The sequence below is a fragment of the Theobroma cacao genome, chromosome 2, assembly GCF_000208745.1.
Source record: "Theobroma cacao cultivar B97-61/B2 chromosome 2, Criollo_cocoa_genome_V2, whole genome shotgun sequence".
NCBI lineage: Eukaryota > Viridiplantae > Streptophyta > Magnoliopsida > Malvales > Malvaceae > Theobroma > Theobroma cacao.
In genome coordinates this window covers 25,760,961-25,782,849 of record NC_030851.1, presented here as the reverse complement: position 1 = coordinate 25,782,849, position 21,889 = coordinate 25,760,961, and positions in this window count along the sequence as shown.

Sequence of the window (21,889 nt, the reverse complement as noted above, 5' to 3'; positions counted from 1 at the left end):
TTTGTTCTTCCTTTGTTCTTGTTGCTGGTTGCCTAGGCAGAATATGGTGAGAGAATTGGGGATTTAATGGGCTGATTTCTATAGAAAATAATAAAATAATCAAGCATGCCATGTGTCACATGCTTATTGGCCTAATTTTTTAACTTTTTGACTTTTTCTTCTAAATTTTTCACCACAAATATTCTGGTATTTATCCAATCCTACCACAATTAAAATCCCTTGGTCTTGACAAGTATTGGGGTAAAAAATTTACCGATTTGCCCCCGAGGTGAAAAAATTATGATTTTACCCCTATACTTCGAAATGTACCGAAATCACATTATTTCTACTTTTCAACCTCAAATAAAACTAATATTGATCAATATTAACCAAATGGGGCAAAAATCGTTTTATAAAAATTTTCGTTTAGTCCTCTAGTGGTAAAATTACCATTTTACCCTTGTGCTCCAAAAATATCGGAAATCATAAATTTTCACTGCTAAACATCATTTTATACTCCAATAATCATAATTATATTTCATATAATTATTCTTGGTCAAATGTGGTCAAATCTTGGCTAGAAATCTCCATTTAATCATCAAATGGTAAAATTACCATTTTGTCCCTAATCAGTCAATTTTCCTGATAGACTCCAAACTGGACCTTGAACTCCGAATCACTATTCTAAATCATTCTGTGGGTTTCAAAATTTTCAATTTCCTCTTAGAATTTCTATTTAAACTAGTTCAAGACTCGATTTAACTTAGTTGTACCACTCGGTACAATACCGTCTTTTAATCGAGCTTGACAAGGTCTCACAATAAGATATGGCTATCTTGTGTGACACCCTATATTTTGTGAGTAAGGCAATAAAATACTTATTGCAAAAATGACTACATTTATTATTGACAATAGCTCATGGTGTATCAAATCTGGTGAAAATGTTTTTCTTTAAGAATTTTAACACCACTTTAGCATCATTTGTAGACAGAGCCAAGGATTTTTCCCACTTGGACGCATATGTTGGCTCCATTAGTTTTTGATGATAATAAAACATTCTCATTTCATTTGTGTCTAACATTTCTATCTAAGTGTGCAAGACAAAAAAGGTCATATGGAAATAATGAATCAACCTTTTGAATGTATATATCAAGAATCATGAAAATGAAGAAAAATGATTGATCAACTAAAAGGAAAGTCTTTGGTTAAATATTGAAGAATGTTGGTTGACTAAAATTCAAATTGGAGAAATAACGGACTGAAGAATATCAAGAAACAGAACCAACTTAGTTGACCAAGATAAGGGTTAGTCAACTAAGAAGCTAATGCCAAAATTTGGACTTGAAGACAGAACCAACTTAGTCGACCAAGAAATGGGTTAGTCGACTAAGTGTGCACTGTCAGGACTGCTAGACACAAGGAGCAGAAAACAAAGATGACTTAGTGGACCAAGATATCGGTTAGTCGACTAAGAGCATTCTGCCTGCAAGTTTGATATCTGCACTAAAAGACAGAGTAACGGCTAGAATCGACTCTCAATTGTCTCCAACAACTAGAAAATTGTCAAACTCCCATCAGAAATGTTTGTACAAGTATAAAAGGGTCTTCCAACAATTACAAACAAAGTTTTTTGAAGTTTTAGAAAAGATTTGAGTGATTAAGAGCTGAAAAACCAGAAGATCTCTCTTGCATCTTATTGCACCTAAAAGGCCCACCCTTTGTATTTGTATTCTGCACTTAACCTTGTACCATTTAGATCAATTTGTGAACATAGGTACTTTCTTCTACTTCTCTTTTTGTATTCTTAGAGTGAGGGAGTCACTCTAAGTGGTTGTTTCAAGTAAGGTTTGCTTGAATGTGTTAAGGGTCTAACTTAGCCTTCAAAAGTTAGGTGTTAGGTTTTAGTTTAGGCCATGAAAAACTACTGTAAAAGGTTTTGGCTGAGCTTGGTAAAAGTCATTGTAAAGCTTGGTGAAAGCTTGTGAATTTCGCCGGTTCTTAGTAGATTGTTTGAAAAATCTTTGGTTGGATAATCAAGGTAGTTGATGTAGGTCTTGGACGGAATCACTATAAATTGTTGTGCATTGTCTACTCTGTTTTTATTTTCTTTGTTCTGAAAATTAGTTCCTCATCTTGTCAAGAGCTAATTTGTGCTATTCACCCCCTCTAGTACATATTATTGGGACCAATAAGTGATATCAGAGCTAGTTCCCTGTTCTTAAGGTCTAACACCCTTTGGGAGGATCCAAATGGCTTTCCAAAAATCTATAGTTGCTGAGGGACAATCAATAAACAGACCACCTCTGTTTAATGGCTGTAACTATCCTTATTGGAGCACTAGGATGTCAATTTACATTAGAGCTATAGATTATGAAATATGGGACGCCATAACTGATGGACCCTTTATTCCCTCAACTTTGAATGTAGTAACCAATGAGTTGATGCTTAAGCCAAGGTCAGAATGGACGGAGGCTGAAACTAAGAGAGTCCAAACAAATTTTAAGGTTATAAATACATTGCATTGTGCCTTGACCCTCACAGAATTCAACAAAGTATCAAGCTGTACAACAGCTAAACAAGTGTGGGATAAACTTAGAATAATCCATGAAGGGACTTCTCAAGTCAAGGAGTCCAAAATAGACCTCTTGACACACAACTATGAAATGTTCAAAATGGAGCCTAGTGAAGACATTACCAACATGTTAGATAGATTTACAAATATTACAAATAAATTGAATCAGCTAGGCAAACCAATACCCAAGCATGAAATAGTTCAAAAACTTCTTAGAAGTCTACCAAAAATTGGAAGCCTAAAGTGACTACAATCCGAGAGGCCAAGGACCTAAATGTTATTACCTTAGATGAGATTTGTGGTTCTCTCCTTACTCATGAGCTGGAGCTTAAAAAGGAAGAAGAAAAAGATAGGAAGGAAGCAAAGGAAAATAAAAAGAGCATTGCACTTAAAGCCAGCATCCTTGAAGAAGCTGTAAGAGTTGTCTGTGATAATGATGATGAGTTAGCTCTGGTTACAAGAAAATTCAAAAAGCTTATGGGTAGAAGAAACTGGAGACTAGTTAGAAAATGATTTAGAAAAGATCAAAGTGCTTCATGGAAATTCAAAAACAAAAATGACTCCAACAAAAAGGAAGAGCTGATTTGCTACGAGTGTAACAAACCAGGCCACTTCAAGTCTGAATGTCCATTGCTAAAAGATGAAACTCCAAAGAAAAACAAGAAATCCAAGAAAGCAATGGTTGTAGCTGCATGGTCGGATAGTGACACATCAAGCTTTGAAGCTGAAGATGAAAAATCTTAGGAAAGAGCAAACCTCTGTCTGATGGCACAAGATGATGAAACCGAGGTATCTTTATCCGTTTGTGATATTTCCATGGATGATTTACAAGATGAGTATGATAGTCTTTGTGATGAATTTGAAAAACTTTTTTCAAAATACAAAACTTTAAAGAAAAAGGCTACATCTCTTGAAAATGATTTTGAAAAGATGAGACTAGAGTTCAACTCTGTTTTTGAGCAAAGAAAATTTTTGCAAATTGAATTAGAACACTCAAAAACAGATTTTGAAATTTTAAAATTAGAGCTAAACAACAAATCTGAAGCTTTGCAGAAATTACTTGCTGAAAACACAGCTCTCAAATGTTTAAAAAATGAAACTCCAAAAAGAAATGCATACCACAAAAAGATTTTTGCTTTTGCATCATCTAGATGTTATAGTTGTGGAAAACATGGACATTTATCATATGATTACTTCAAGAAAAGTAACTTGCAGAGAGTTAGAAAACTTTGGGTTCCAAAAGGATCCTATATTGCAACTAACACTTAAAGACCCATCAAAGTATTGGTACTTATAAAGAAAAATTGAAAATTTGTTTTGTAGGTTGAGCTGCACTTAAAAGAGACATGTTCAAGAGCTCAACTCAAGAAGAAGCATCCATGGTACATGGACAGTGGCTGCTCACGACATATGACTAGAGATGAAATGTTATTTGCTTAGCTAGACAAGAAGAATGGAGGTACCTATCCTTTGGTGATATTCAAAAGGTAGAATTCATGGGATAAGTACGGTTGGTAAGAACTCCCAAACTCAAATTAGTCATGTGTTGTTAGTTAAGGGCTTAAAGCATAATTTATTGAGTATTAGTTAATTATGTGACAAAGGATTTAAAGTATGTTTTGATTCAAATAAGTGTGAAGTAATAGACATAGGCATGTTATTTTTCTTGAGGATCTTGAAATAAATTGTGAAATATGTCTTGTTGCAAATGCTGAAAATGACAGCTAGCTATGGCATAGGAGATTAGGACATGTAAGCTTGCATACTATGTCAAAATTGATTAGAAAGAACTTAGTTGTTGGGCTGCCAGATTTAAAATTTGAAAATGATAAAATATGTGATGCTTGCCAGCTAGGAAAACAAGTTAGAACATCCTTTAAAGCTAAGAAAGTTGTGTCAACATTTAAACCTCTTGAATTGTTACACATTGATCTATTTGGTCCAATAAGCTCAACTAGTTTAGGAGAAAAATCTTATGGTTTTGTAATAGTTGATGACTATTCTAGGTACACTTTGGTTTATTTTCTTGCTCATAAGAATGATGCTCTATTAGCTTTTATAAGTCATTGTAGGAAAGTAGAGAATGAAAAAGGACTAGCCATAGTTAGCATAAGGAGTGATCATAGAAGAGAATTTGAAAATGATGAATTTGAGAAATTTTACAATGAAAAGGGGTTGGATCATAATTTCTCTGCACCTAGAAAACCCCAGCAAAATGGAGTTGTAGAGAGGAAAAACCGAACCTTAAAAGAAATGGCTAGAACTACGCTATGTGAGACTAACCTACCAAAATATTTTTGGGCTTAGGCAGTAAACACAGCAGCTTATATACTTAATAGAGTGTCAATAAGACCCATGATATCTAAGACACCATATGAACTTTATAAAGGTAGGAAACCAAACATTTCTCACCTTAGGAGTTTTGGCTGTAAATGTTTTGTATTGAACAATGGAAAATAGTCCTTAGGAAAGTTTGATGCGAAGAGTGATGAAGCAATATTTTTAGGATATGCATTAAACTCAAAAGCTTATAAGACTTTTAACAAAAGGACTCTAAATGTTGAAGAATCAATCCATGTAGTTTTTTATGAGTCCAATGCTTTACTAAAGGAAATTCATGTTGATGATGATGATGTAGAAATCCTAGAAAAACAAATGGAAGAAATGAGCTTAGAGAACAATAAGAATAGTGAAGAAAGCTCACCTAGAAGAGAAAATGAAACTCCACCTTTAGAAAATTTGCAAAGAATAGAAAATGAACATAGTGACCTTCCAAGGAGTTGAAGATTTGTAAGAGACCATCCACAAGATCAAATCATAGGTGATATTTCTTAAGGAGTTAGAACTATGAGAGCAAAAAGAGAAACTTGTGAATTTTCAACCTTTATATCACAAATTGAACTTAAAAGTTTTGAAGAAGCTGAAAATGAGGAAAGTTGGATAATGGCCTTGCAAGAGGAACTTGACCAATTCAAAAGAAATCATGTATGGTCACTAGTACCTAGACCGTCAAATCACCTTATTGTTGGCACAAAATGAGTGTTTAGAAATAAGGTAGATAAGCAAGGAAATGCAGTTAGAAATAAAGCTAGGTTAATAGCCCAAGGATACAATCAAGAGGAAAGAATAGACTATGATGAAACCTTTGCACCTGTTGCTAAGATTGAAGCCATAAGGTTGTTGTTAGCTTCTGCATGCTTCATGAATTTCAAATTATACCAAATGGATGTAAAAAGTGCATTTTTAAATGGATTCATTCAAGAGGAAGTGTATGTTGAACAGCCACCAGGTTTTGAAGATTTTGAAAAATCAGACCATGTTTACAAGCTTTACAAAGCCTTGTATGGATTGAAACAAGCTCCTAGAGCTTGGTATGAGAGGCTTTCAGAATTTCTAGTTGAAAAAGGTTATGTTAGAGGCAGCATTGATACTACATTGTTCATTAAAAGATATTTAAAGGATTTAATTGTTGCACAAATATATGTGGATGACATTGTATTTGGTGCAACTAATGAGGCTTTATGCAATAACTTCTCTAAAGTAATGTAGGGTAAATTTGAGATGAGCATGATGGGAGAGTTGAAGTACTTTCTTGGTCTTCAAATTAAGCAAGGTGAGGAAGGAATCTTCATCAACCAAGAAAGATACACTCAAGATATGCTCAAAAAGTTCGATATGCTGAAGTTGAAACCAATCCCCACACCAATGAGTCCATCCACTAAACTTGATGCTAATGAGAAAGGAAAAAGTATTGATCAAAAGCTCTATAGAGATATGATCGGAATACTTCTCTACTTAATAGCAAGTAGACCAAATATTCAGTTTAGTGTGTGTTTGTGTGCTAGATTCCAATCACAACCTAAAGAATCACACCTAACAGCTGTTAAGAGAAATTTTAGATACCTCTTAGAAACTCAAACTTTAGGATTATGTTACTCTAGAGAATCATCATTTGATCTTGTAGGCTATTCGGATGTAGACTTTGCAGGAAGCAAAACTGATAGAAAAAGCACTAGTGGAACATGTCAATTCTAGGAAGTATGCTAGGATCCTGGTCAAGTAAGAAACAAAACTCTGTGGCACTTTCAACAACTGAAGTAGAGTATATTTCTCTAGGTAGTTATTGTGCTTAGATTTTGTGGATCAAACAACAAGAGATTTTGGAATTAAAGTTCATAATGTACCAATCTTCTGTGACAACACAAGTGTAATCAATATATCTAAAAATCATGTGCAGTATTCTAGGACAAAGCACATTGAGATTAGGCACCATTTTGTTTGAGACCATGTAGTGAAAAGTGATATTAAGATTGATTTTGTGAATTCTTTGCATCAATTAGCAAATATTTTTACCAAACCCCTAAATGAAGATAGATTTTGTGAAATTAGAAGGAATTTAGGTATGATTAGTCAACAAGAATTGTGAGAAAAATCTTGGCTTATGCTCATAAAACAGAATGCATTTAGTTGACTAAGGTGAATCTTAGTCAACTAAAAGTGCTCTGTTAGTCTTAAATAATAAGACTCAATCAAATAATTGAAGAAAGAATAAAATAATGTGTATCGAACAATAAAGAGGAGAAGAAAAACTGCCTAGGAGAATAACCAAAATTTAGAGGGAATTTTAAAATTTTTAAGAAGGAGGCGGACGGTTTTCTAAAAGAAGTTAATACAGCTGACAACTTCTTTTTCTACATTTTCTCTCCCCTGAAACTCGATCATTTGAAATTAAAACCCATTCTCTCTACATTCTTGCCTCTGAAACTAACTCACACAAAACCAAAACCCTCGAGCCTCAACTAGAAATCTTAAGAATCGAAATGGCAAAGATATCTCAGAGTAGGGAAATCATTGAAAAGAAGAAAGGAAAAAGGCCACTAGTAGAAGGGTCAGAAGCAGAAATGCTGAAGAAGAAGCAGAAAATCGAGTTTGCATCAAAGAGTGGAAAATCTGGAAAGTCACAAAAGGAAAAAGAACAAAAAATAGATAAGAGGAAAGAAAAGGGAAAAACATCAAAGAAAGGTAAATCTCTGTCCTCCAAATTTAGAAACAAAATTCATGAGGATAGGTTCTAGAAAATTGAAAATGCACCAATCACTTATGGGTAATTTATTGACTAGAACAATTTTAATGAAGTGCTTGAATTTAAAGTAGTTTTATCAGACTATTTTGAGGAGACGAAACTGAAATATTTCAGTACTTTTAAGAATCGAGCTTATAGTGCAAGTTTGGTTAAAGAATTTTATTCTAGTATTACAGTTAAGAAGGATGAATTAGAGGAATCGGATGATTATCTTTAGAATGGCCTGAATGTATTTTTAAATAGAAAAGAATTTACTATGACTGCTACTGATTTGGGCAGTTTACTTAACATTGAGTGTGAAGAGGGTGAGTTTGAGTTCCTAGAAAACTATGATCTTTCATCCTCTTGGGAAGTGATTACTAGAAAGAAAGAGAAATATTCTTCTAAAAGTAATGCTGGTTTGATCACTAGTCCACAAGTTCGAATATTGCATTATTTCATTGTTGCTAATGTTCATGGCAGAGAGGGAAGCTTTAGTTATATTAGTCTGCAAGACCTTTGGCTAATGGAACATGCCTTCAATGGGAGTCCATTGAACCTAGGAAGATTTATGATTGAAAGGATGAAGGGAGCCTGTAGATTGGAAAAGATTAATCTGCCATATGAGAATATCATTACTGCACTGGTCCAGAAAAAAGGGATTTGGAGTTCAAGATATGCAATGGATCAAGTAAAGAGTAGAGATCAATCAATCTACCTCGAGAGCTTATCTAAGATAGGATACAAACTTGAAAGAGAAAAATATGTTAAAACTCCCAAAGTAACTCCTAGTGGAAAACCTTTACTCCCAACTCAGTTAAAGGCAGCATCCTCACAATTCTCTAGTGAAATGATCTTCAATCTATTGATGAGGATAGATGGAAAGCTCATTGATCAAGGAGCTAGATTGCAGAAAATTGAAGAGAAAGTTATTGCATTGAAAAATCAACTGAAAGGGAAAGAGAAGCCATCAGAACCTGCTGCTGCAGATTCCTCTGAGACACCAAATGGTTCAGGAGGAAAAAGCTGAGAAAGAAGCAAATAAGGGAAGAGCTTAACAAGCAACATCTACACTAGCCCTTTGAATGAAGGCAAAATCTGGAAAAGGAAAACAAAAAGTTACTGTACCACCATAGCTAGTGACAAAACCACTCTCCAAAGGAAAGAAAACAATGGCAACACAAACAGCATTCAATAAGAGAAGGAAATCCACCAGACCGGTAGAAAAGTCCAAGGCAGCACCTGCTTCTTTGCCTCAAGAACCATTAGAAGTATCTGACTCAGCCTTACCCGATCCCTTGTCTCAGAAATTCCCTCTAGCATCCTCTCCTCAACCCTTAGATGTCAAATATGCCACTAGTGAGTCATCTTCCTCATCCTCCTCAATTGATGTTTAGAGATTGATGATGACAAAAAGGGGGAGAAGACCAACAGAACCTTAGGGGGAGAAAGAACCAAGACATTAAAAAAAATGTTAGGGTGGAGGAACCAAGAGCTTAGGAAAGAAAGGAAGTAGAAATGAACCAGGGGCAATTTAGGAATATTTTTTTACTTTTTTTGCTATTTGTGCCATGATGGCAAATTAAACACTTAACTCTAATCTTGTTGTTTATATTTTTACATGTTTATGGTACTTGGCTGATATGTTTATAGTATGTTGTTGCTGATAATTGAATCCTTACTGATATTCTGTTATTTATGACATTTTAACTACTGTTGATAAAAGTCTTTCACTGCACTGATGTTGAGATTTGCATACTAATTACTGATCTTTACTATAAATTATGTTTGTGAATGGATATGGATGCTAAGTATAGTGTATCTGATGATTGTTGAATGGTATAGACAAAATCTGGTAATAATATGCTAATGATAGACATTGATGAAATTTCGATAAAAAACTGTCAACATTCATCTGCTGCAAATTATCTTAAAGATTTGCATATATATATACTCTGGATGAACGGTGTCATCTTTTATATGACATGAATAAAATCTGCTGAAACGAATAAGCTGAATATGCACACACTTAGAGGGAGCACACACTAAGGGGGAGCACTCACTTAGAGGGAGCAATCCTCATAATCTCCAAAAACTAAAAAGAATTAAAGGACACTGTGCTGTTAATCAAGGAATGTTTTGTCCTCATAAAAAAGGGAGAGATTGTTGGCTTCATTAGTTTTTAATGATAATAAAACATTCCCATTTCATTTGTGTCTAACATTTCTATCCAAGTGTGCATGACAAAAAAGGTCATATGGAAATAATGAATCAACCTTTTGAATGTATATATCAAGAATCATGAAAATGAAGAAAAATGATTGATCAACTAAAAGGAAAGTCTTTGGTTAAATATTGAAGAATGTTGGTTGACTAAAATTCAAATTGGAGAAATGGCGGGCTGAAGAATATCAAGAAACAGAACCAACTTAGCTGACCAAGATAAGGGTTAGTCGACTAAGAAGCTATTGCCAAAATTTGGACTTCAAGACAGAAATAGCTTAGTCGACCAAGAAATGGGTTAGTTGACTAAGTGTGCACTGCCAGGACTGCTAGACACAGGGAGCAGAAAACAGAGACGACTTAGTCGACCAAGATATCGGTTATTCGACTAAGAGCATTTTGCCTGCAAGTTTGATATCTGCACTAAAAGACAAAGTAACAGCTAGAACCGACTCTTAACTGTCTCCAACGGCTAGAAAACTATCAAACTCCCATCAGAGATGTTTCTCCAAGTATAAAAAGGTCTTCCAACAGTTAGAAACAAAGTTTTTGGGAGTTTTAGAAGAGATTTGAGTGATTAAGAGTTGAAAAACCAGAAGATCTCTCTTGCATCTTACTACACCTAAACGTTCATCCTTTGTATTTGTATTCTGCACTTAACCTTGTACCATTTAGATCAATTTGTGATCATAGGTACTTTCTTCTACTTCTCTTCTTATATTCTTAGAGTGAGGGAGTCACTCTACGTGGTTGTTTCAAGCAAGGTTTGCTTGAATGTGTTAAGGTTCTAACTTAGCCTTCAAAAGTGAGGTGTTGGGTTTAGTTTAGCTCGTGAAAAACTAGTGTAAAAGATTTTGGCTAAGCATGATAAAAGCCATTGTAAAGCTTGGTGAAAACTTGTGAATTTCACCAGTTCTTAGTGGATTGTTTGGAAAATCCTTGGTTGGATAATCAAGGTAGTGGATGTAGGTCTTAGACCGAACCACTGTAAATTGTTGTGCATTGTTTACTCTGTTTTTATTTTCTTTGTTCTGAAAATTAGTTCCTCATCTTGTCAAGAGCCGATTTGTGCTATCCACCCCCCTCTAGCACAATTATTAGGACCAACAACATAGTCAATTGCTACCAAGATGTATCGATTGTTGAAGCATGAGATGAATGGTCCCATGAAATAGATCAGGGCTGGCCCTTGGGTGAAGCCACCCAAGCAAGGGCTTTGGGCCCCCAATTTGGGGAGGCCTCAAATTTAGGGAAGATTTATAATTTTATAATAATTATAATATAATTAATTATATTAAAAATATATAAAAATTAAAATATATATAAGTAAAAAATAATTAATAAAATTGTTTGTTCTCTCACTTTTCTAATTATGTGCCTAATAAATCTCAATTTTCTATCACTTCCTTATTTCTAAAATGCTGTTAATTCTCAACTATATTCTCTTATTACAAATCAACTAACGGTCATATGTATTTAATCATCTCCAACAGCTATTTTTTTCTCACTTATTTCTTTTATTTTTAATAACTTATTTAATGATTTCCAATAGCTATTTTTTTCCTATATATAAAATCAATTTTATTTTGTTTTCTATATAGCGGTAAAAAGTTGAAGTCATTAGATGATAATAGTTTGAAAGAATATTGCCTTAATCTTGAATGTTCCTTAAAATATAATAACTATTATGATATTGATGGTTTAAAGTTATTTTCAGAGTTAAAAATTTTAAAAGAAATTATATAGGAAAAAAACAGTCCAATTGACATACTTAATCATAGGAAAAGACTCGATTCTTTTCTAAATGCATATATTGCTTTTAAAATAATGTTAACAATTTAAGTAAGTGTTGCTTTAGGAGAAATAAGTTTTTCAAAACTAAAATTAATAAAATCTTATTTAAGATCAACAACTTCTCAAGAAAGATTAAATGGATTGGTTATATTATCAATTGAAAAAGAAATATTAGAAGAAGTTGATTATAAAAGTTTAATTAAAAATTTTGCATCTCAAAAGCTAGAAGAATAAAATTTTTAATAATTTTTTTTAATTTCAATAAAAAAAACTTCATTTGAATATTTCACTTTAGGCCTTTGAACTTATTGGGCCGCTTTTGAAATAGATTCTCCAAACATCGAAGATTTATGTCGTAATGTGCATGTTTGAGAACCCGACAGCAAGACGTGGATACCTTAGGAAGTCACCACCAATCCTTTTTACCTAGGTGTGATTGGCCACCTATTACATTTGTTATATTCGATAGAGTTCTAAATCAACTTTAGGTCTGTCTAAAGAACAACAAACTGGTCTACGTATTTTGTTTATAGTTAGGTTTAGGAGTACAGTTACGCATAAGGAAGGATTAGCACCCCTATCATGTCCATTCCAAGAATGGTACCATTTAATCATATGTTATCCTAACCTATTCATTTTATTCATATGTTTCCTTAATTATTATTTATTTTTTTATTTTTTATTCTATTAATAAATTAAAATATTTTATTTGATTTTAGGGGTGTGACATGCACGTGATGCAATTGTGAAATGCATGGCATAAAATCGAGATAATGCCAAACGAAAACCTTTTATTGAGTGTACTTTTTGAATCTGTCCATCATACTGATGGGATCTGAGGGTATTCTCTCACCTAACGATATACTCGAAAAACTCACCTTGGCAAGTTTAACAAGTAAATCCCATCATTGGGGTAGTCGTTTGCAAGTAAAAATAATATTTTTCATGAATGCAAACCTATTAAGAGCGGATGCCTTTTATTAAGGATATTCTTCGAGCCCTCCCATCATACTGGTGGGACTTGGAAGTATCTTTTCACTTAAGGAATTTTTCAAAGAAATTCGCCTTCGCAAGCTTTCTCGAAAAGCCGCATCATCGGGGCTTATACTCGTATACAAAATATGTCTACAAACCATGACATTTAGCAATGCAACAATGAGGTGTGATGTACCCATAAATTTCAATAATTCATTTCTTAAATATCCCGTAACCCCTTTGTTCTTTTTGTGACAGTTATTTGCTTTTGCATGAAATAGCATTTTGCATTTATTATTTTATCTAACTACATTTATTTTATTATATATTTCTTATATTTAAGTGTTTATCTCTTTTTGTGATATAAATCCTCTTTTTAACTAAATGCTAGCAAATGTTTTATTTTGAAATTGTTATTATATATATATATATATTTATGGCACAAGTTCTTTTTTGAATATTTTTAACCTATCTTATTTTTTTTTTACTAACTATTCCATTATTTTTGCATATATTTTACTTATATTATAATTTTTATCGAAACTCAAGATTAAAACCCTCTTATCGTATTGGTAGGGTGTTAATCGAAATTCCTAGCCTAGAAAATTTCATTTAGAATCGTGGCTTCTCGCATTCTGAAAGAACATTCCATCATCAACAATTTATATGATTTTCGGAGTGATTGGTATTATATATATTGTTTTATTTTTATTTTTTGAGACCAAACTTAGAAACTTTCCTAACTATAAATATTGATCCCAAATATATATATATATATATATATATATATTTACTATTATAACCATTATCATTTCTTTTTATTTTTTTCAAATTCAAATGTTTATCTATTTTTCTGTAAAATATTCACCTCTTACCTATATCCATTTTTTAACCAAATATTCTATTCTATTGCTGCCATGATTATTTATTTATGTATTTTACCCAATCTATTTCTAAAAAAAAGTAAATACTTTTTCTATTATTATTATTTTTTTCCTATTTTAGTAACTTGCTTAACTTATTTTTCATGACCACATGTTTTATTATTATTTTCATTTCCTTCCTAACCAATTTTCCTAAACATATATATATATATATATATATATATATATATTGTTTTCTATTTTTTATTTATCCCAATTTATTTCTCTATTCTTTTAAATCTATTTTTTTGCTAAAAATTTATTAATATTTTTTAATGCGTACCTAAGTATATTGTCATTTATTGTCTATCTATTTATTTCATCTATCAAAATCTATTCCTTCTTTGTAACTATATATTTATTTACTTTCTATTTATAGTTTTTTTTTATTTAATATTCTTACCCTAACATTATATGATTTTCAAAACATTTATTTTTCTTTATTCTAATTAATCACATACTAAAATTAGCTTATTTTCCAACCAAAAGTTTGGGCCACGCTCAACATAACAAAAACTAAACTAAACTTATAAAATCCAAAGAGTTTACCTTCCTTAGGCTAACAATGGCCTAAGCCAACCAGCTTGCTCAACAGCCCACTGATCCTCAGTCAAAACGCACTGTTTGTTGCTTTGCCCAACTGCTTCCAAATCCATTAAAGCACACTATTTTGACTGGTGCCATTCACTCTCTAAATGGCACCATTTCACAATTGGTTGCCTTAGGTATATTAACCCCCCTTTTTTTTTCTTTTCTCCCCATTTTCCTCATTCACTTTCTCTCTCTAGGGGCGCCCTCTCTGTCTTTTCTCTAAAATTTTTAGCTTTCCCTTTTTCTCTCAAACTTGTCTCCACTGCCACTCAACCTCACCATCAGCCTACCTCGTCAACAGCCCCTATCTTCTCTTGATTTCAGCCTTATTCACACTAAAAATAAAATCAACTTTCTCCCCTTCTCACACTACCTGTGTCACGACCCGGTACTCCCATCGAGCTCGTGACAACCGTCACGGTGTCCCGATCGACACTCATTACCTGAAATGTCAACCAGAACCCTGCAAGGCTTTAATATCAATTTCTCATTTCCCCTATGAGCAACTGTTGCCAAATATCATGTTCTAAAAGATTTTAAGCTATTTTCAATTTAAATCAATAAAAAAATTATTTCTATCTCATAGGAGCATTTTAGTCATTTTTCCCTCGAAAATTTTGAAACCAGCTCAAAATGTAGTATGCGAGTATAAAACACATAATTCATAATCAAAAATAAGTTTAAACGTCCAAAACCTTCATTTAAAATGAAATTATGACTATTTGAATATAATAAAAATATTTAATAAAATATTCTATTTTCTTATAAAACAATATTTGTAGAGTTACCCGTAAATAATTTTTGTAGCATAAAAGCTAAATAAATTCATACATACTGTAATACAAATAACCAAAATATAAAATTTAATTTACGGTGACACGTGGGCCCACGAATGATCAAAAGTATCAAAAGTAGTAAACCTACAGTTTTTGAGGATGCAAGTCCAACTGTAGCCCTCAACAAAGGAGGGTGGTGAGATTTTATAATCCCAATGAGTAAACAAATACCATCTAAAATATCTAAAGCTGAGTAAATGGAGACAGATAAAATAGATTGGCATAAAAATGATTTTCAGCATTTCAAACTCATTTTAATTAGATAAAATAGATTCATTTCACCAAAGTAAACAACGAGGTTTATGATTTCCTGAAAAGTTTGGCTCATGCCAAAATCTGTAAAGCCCGACCTTATAAAATACTTGTCATAACATACATGTGATGGATAGCATGTTTGCATGCTAGGAGAGTCCCGAAAAAATTTACAAAAGTCAGTATTGTACCTAGAGGTACAACAAAGTTGATTTAAGCCTCGAACTAGATCAAATAGAGATTTTCGGGTGAAATTGAAAATTTTAAAGTCCCAAAATGACCTAGAATGGTGATTCAAGGTTCGAGAATCAATTTGGAGTTAAACCAAAAATTTCACTATCTAGGGGCAAAATGGTAATTTTACCACTCGAGGACAATATGAGAATTTTTTTTAAAAGATTTTGATCATATTTTACTTATTGGAGTATGATTTGAGGTTGAGAAGTGAAAATTTGTAATCCCGGTATTTTTCAGAGCATAGGGGTAAAATGGTAATTTTACCACCTCAAGGGCAAAATTGTAATTTTAGACACCCAACACTTGTCCAGCATAAGTAATTTATCCAATTTTATCATGGATAATTGAGAAAATTTAAGTGGTGGAGAGAGAAAGCTTAATAGTTAAGAAATAAAAATGGACCAATGAAATGGTGGCACATGGCATATTTATAACCATTAAATATTTGGCTTATAAATTAATACAAATCAACCCATTTTCTCTTCATATAGCCGGCCAAACCAAGAGCAAAGGAATAACAAAGGGAGAAAAGAAAAACAAGAACCCTAAGTGGGAAAATTCAAAGGAAAATTAGTGGATTTCAAGGAATCAAGCAATCAAAGGTAAAATTTCTTGATTTTGACTTGTGATCTACCTTTCCCATGCATTTCTCCTTATTTTTTATGGTTAGATTTCATGTTTTCATGGTGAATTCATGGCTGGTCAAAATGGGTATGGAGAGAGAAAGATGTTGGATTGATTTGATTTTAAGTTATGTTAGTGTTTTTAGTTAGTTTAGCATATTTAGAAACAAAACAACAAGAAAAGAATTCATTTTCCCCCATTACCATCATTGGCCGAATTTTCTAGGGAGGATATTGTGGCTGAAATTGATGATATTTCATGATATTTTGGTGATATTTGATGTTTGGTGAGGCTAGAAATTAAATGGGAAATTTTGGTGTGAAAATCTGAATTTTTACCTAATGTATAGACATGTGTGATTATTGACCTGGGACTGATAAATTGAATCTCATTCACAGTCACTGAGGTAATTTAGGTATAATTGGAGTGTAGAAAGTGAAAGAAATTGATTTGGAGTTAAATTGGAGGTTTTAGCCAATTACATCGAGAATAGTGCAAATTAGATCGAATACCGTATTTAAATGGCTATTCGGACATTTTGCATCGCATTTCGTGCATTCATGCAGATTTATAGAGCCTGAAATAGTTTATGATAAATTGACACAATTTATTGAAATTCGTGTCACTTATGATGTATAGGTGGTGAGCCCTCTAACAAGGGTAAAGAGATTGTGCTCGAAGACCGAAAATAGGAGTATATCGAACTCCTAGTACTGTGAGTAACCTTACCATCATTTTAATTATCTAAAGTATGTTTTTAATCGGTTTTGGTGAAATTTTATGAAAATGAGTTTAAATGGTAAATCTTTGTGTTTTACAAACAAAATGTGTTTACATGAAAAGATTTTATAAATTGTCTTGAAATTGAATAATGATTTTGAAAAATAGAGTAATTGGAGACCACTTGTTATGTTGTAAAATTTATTATTTGAATCAAATGGCTTATAACAATATTTGCATGAATGGCTGAATTGATATTCGTGTTGAAATATATGAAATGTGTATTTAGCCTTGAATGGCTGTGAATTATAATAATTGCCATATCATGTTATTGACTTTTATTGATTGGTGGGATAATTATTAGCTTACTGCAGTAGGCGAATTTTCGTGGACTAGCCTATTAGAAGGGCACGGTAAACCCCGTTATATTTTACCTCGGTTGGAGAGGCGAGTAGGGTAACTCCCGAGGTATAACTTTTAGAGTTCACTTCACGCCAAACCACCACGTGAGAGGGAGCTCGGCCAATGCCAAGGAACGACTATGTTTTCAAAATAAAACATGACTTTTTAATAGCCTTGGCAGACTCAATTGGGATAGCCCTCGGCCAAGGTATCCCAAATAACTGAGTATGATAATAATTTTTGGCATGAGCCAAGCTTTTAAGAAATTCATAAGCCATACTGATTACTTGATTTAAATAAATTGATTTCATTTGGTTGAAATAAGTTGAAAGGTGATAAATTACAGTTTTATGAAATGTTTTAATAGTCTCATTTTGCTCGACTTTAAATATTTTGAATGATGTTTGTTTACTCACTGGGATTTCATAATCTCACCACCCTCCTTTCCACCCATTTTAGGCTCAGAATAGATTGTAGATAACTGATATCGATGAAGACTACAGTTGGACTTACCACATCCAAAAACTATAGGTTCATTTCTTTTGATACTTTTAGTCATCGTGGGCCCACGTGTCACTGTAAATTAAATTTTATACTTTGGTTATCTGTACTATTGTATGTAGGAATTTATTTTGCTTTTACGCTATAAAAATTATTTATGCAGTGTTCTTAAAAATATTGTTTTATTAGAAAATTAAATATTTTATTCTATATTTTAATTTTATTCTAATAGTCATAATTTCTTTTTAAATGAATGTTTTAGACATCCAAATTTATTTTTAATTTCAAATTATGTGTTTTGTGCTTATATATTACATTCCAGCTGGTTTGGAAATTTTTAGGAAAAAATGACCAAAATACCCCTATGAGACGAAAATTATTATTTTGTTTGTTTTAAGTTGGAAACAGTTTAAAATCTTTTAGAACGTGGTATTTGGCAACAGTTACTCACAGGGGAAATGAGAAGTTGATATTAAAGCCTTACAGGGTTCCAGTTGACATTCTAGGTAATGAGTGTCGATCGAGACGTCGCGGTGATTATCACAAGCTCGAGGGGAGTACTGAGTCGTGACAAAATTATTATCATACTCAGTTATCAGGGATACCTTGGCCGACGGCTATCCCAACCGAGTCCGCCAAGGCTGTTAAAAAGTTATGTACGCATAAATCATGTTTTTATTTTGAAAACATAGTCGTTCCTTGGCGTTGGCTGAGTTCACCCTCACGTGGTGATTTGGTGTGAAGTAAACTCTAAAGTTTTAACCTCAGGAGTTATCCAACCGCGCCTCTCATACTGACGTATGAATATAATAGGGTTATTGTGCCCCTCTAATAGGCTGGTCCACGAAACCCGTCCATTGTAGCGACCAATATATAGCCCACCAATTCAATAAAATTCAACAGCATGACATGGCAATTATTTTATTTTACATCCTCTCAAGGCAAATTAATAGTTTATACATTTTCAACACAAAAACCAATTCAGCCATTCATGCAAATATTATCATAAGCCATTCAATTCAAACCATGATTTATAACACAACAATTAGTCTCTAATTACTCCATTTTCCAAACCATCATTCAATTTCAAGACAATTTTATAAAATCATTTTCATTTAATCCCATTTTACTTATAAAACATAAAGATTTACCATTTAAACTCATTTTCCATAAAATCACAAAATCGGATAAAACCACTTTAGATAATTAAGACGATAGTAAGGTTACTCACTATTTCGGGAGTCGAATTTCAAGTACTCCGATTCTTGATCCTCGAATACTATCTCTTTACTTTTGCCAGAATGCTCACCACCTAGACAATACATGACACATAATTCAATATACTGTGTCATACCATTATAAATCTATTTCAGGCTCTTTACTAATGCATGAAATGGGATGTCAAATACTCGGGTAACTATCTAAATACGATGTTCAATATAAGTTCAATTGTGTACCTAAAAAAATGGTATTGGCCTAATTCGATCTATCACCCGATTAATTGGCCAATACGTCTAATTCAACTCCAAATAATTTCTATTTTTCTCCCAATACTTCAAATCATCAAACACAAATTAAATAACTTGAAATATGACAAAATCATCCTCACATTTTCTCTTGGAAAATTCAACCATGGTGGGTGCATCAACGCTATAATTTTTCAAGCTTGATTCTCACACCATAAATCACTAACTCCTAACCAAATCACTTGAAATAAAATCAAAATCATTATCAATATTCTACATGGAGAATTCAGCAAATGATGGGTGATGGGAGGAAATGAATTTTTCTTGTTGACTTTTCATGCTACACATCACTAACTAACTAAAAACACTTAAATACATTGAAATCTAACCAAATCAAGCATCAAAACCTCCCTCTAAGTGTTCGGCCAGCATGGGATTCATCATGAAATCATCTGATTCAACCATGGAAAATAAGAAAAATGCTTAAGAAAGAGAGATCTCAAGCTTAATTGAAAAATCTTACCCTTTTTTCACTTGTTTCCTTGAATTTTCACACTTTTCCCTTGAATTTTTCCACCTAGGATTTTGTTCTTCCTTTTCTTCCTTTGTTCTTGCTTTGGTCGGCCATATGAAGAGAAATGGGCTGATTTTGTGCTGATTTTTAAGACAAATAACAAATGGATGAAAATTTGACACATGTCACCATTCCATTGGTCCATGTGTCACACTTACCCATTAAGCAATCTCTCTCCACCACTTAAATTTCCTCAATTATCCATGATAATATTGGGCAAAATCCATGTGCTAGACAAGTGCAGGGTGGTGTAAAATTACAATTTTACCCCTGAGGTGACAAAATGACTATTTTGCCCTTACGCTCAAAAAAATGCTAAAATTAAAATTTTTCATTTCTCAAACTCAAATTATGTTCTAAATAGTCAATCTTGATCAAAAAATTCTTCCAACATTCCAATTTTTAACCTCAAGTGGCAAAATGACCATTTTACCCTTAGGTCATGAAAATTCTAATTTGACTCTAAATTGGTCCTCGAACTCCGAATCACCATTTGAAGTCATTCAAGGGTTTTAAAATTCTCAATTTCATCTTAAAATCTCTATTTGGACTAGTTCGAGGCTTAATTCAACTTAATTGTACTATTTGGTACATTGTCGTCCTTTAACGATTTTCAAGGTACCCAAGTAAGCAAACATACATTCTTATGTAAAAATGGCATAATAAAAATATTGTAGAGCCGGGCTTGACAACTCAAACCTTCTTTTTACTTCCACAATCTTTTCCCTATAGAACCCATTTCCCAAATCTTTCTTTTTGTAAAGATTGGCTTTCAATTTTTTCATTTTTTTTCTTTTTTGGTTGTGATTTTCTCGATTTAGTTTTTGATTGTGGCTAAGGTATTCAGTTGATAGTGTCACGACCCAGTACTCTTCTCAAGCCCGTGACAACCGCCGCGATGTCCCGATAGACATTCATTACCCTAAATGCCAATCGAAACCTCGCAAGGCTTAATATCAATTTTCACACCTCCCCTGTGAGCAATAATTACTAAATATCATATTTTAAAAGATTATAAGCTATTTCCAAATCAAAAAAATAATAAAAAATATTTTCTGTCTCACAAAGGCATTTTGGTCATTTTTCCTAAAAATTTTGAAACCTGCTGAAAATATAATAAATAGGGAAAAATACACATTTCATAACTAAAAACAAGTTTTTATGACTAAAACATTCATTTAGGGTGAAATTGTAGCTAATAGAATAAAATAAAAATATTAAATGAAATATTTTATTTTCTTATAAAACAATATTTATAGAACTTTGCGTAAATAATTTTTGTAACGTAAAAGCAAAATAAATCCATACATACAGTAACACAGATAACCAGAGTACGTAATTTAATTTACAATGACGTGTGGGCCCCCGAATGACCAAAGGTAACAAAGGTTGTGGACCGACAATTTTTGAGGAGGCGAGTCCAATAATAACCCTTGACTTAATCAGCTATTTATGGACTATCTTGATCTTGAAATGAGTGGAAAGGAGGGTGGTAAGTTTATATAAACTCAGTGAGTAAACAAACATCATCTAAAATATCTAAAGTCGAGTAAATGGAGACAACTTAAAATAGTTTATTGTACTATGATTCATGACATTTCAAACTCATTTCAACTAAATAAATAATTTCATTTCACTCAAATAATCAACATGGCTTATGAATTTTTAAAAATTTAGCTCGTGCCAAAACTCATTCTTAGGGATACCTTGGCCGGGGCATCCAACTGAGTTCGCCAAGGCTGTTAAAGAAAAGTTCATATATGCATAAAACACATTTTTATGTTTAAAAGCATAGCCGTTCCTTGGCGTTGGCTGAGTTCACCCTCACGTGGTGGTTTAGCGTGTAGTGAACTCTAAAGCTTTACCTCAGGAGATACCCTCCGCGCCTCTCGTATTGAGGTAAAATATAATCGGGTTTACCATGCCTCTCTCTAATAGGCTGGTCCACGAAAACCCGCCATTGCAGTGACTAATCAATATCCCACCAAATCAATAAAAGTTTCGACAGCATGACACAGCAATTATATTACTACCCAGCCTGTTAAGGCAAAACAAACAGTTCATACAATTTCAACACAATTTCCAATTCAGCCATTCATGCCAATATCACCATAAGCCATTCAATTCAAACCATAAATTTACAACACAAGCAAACAGT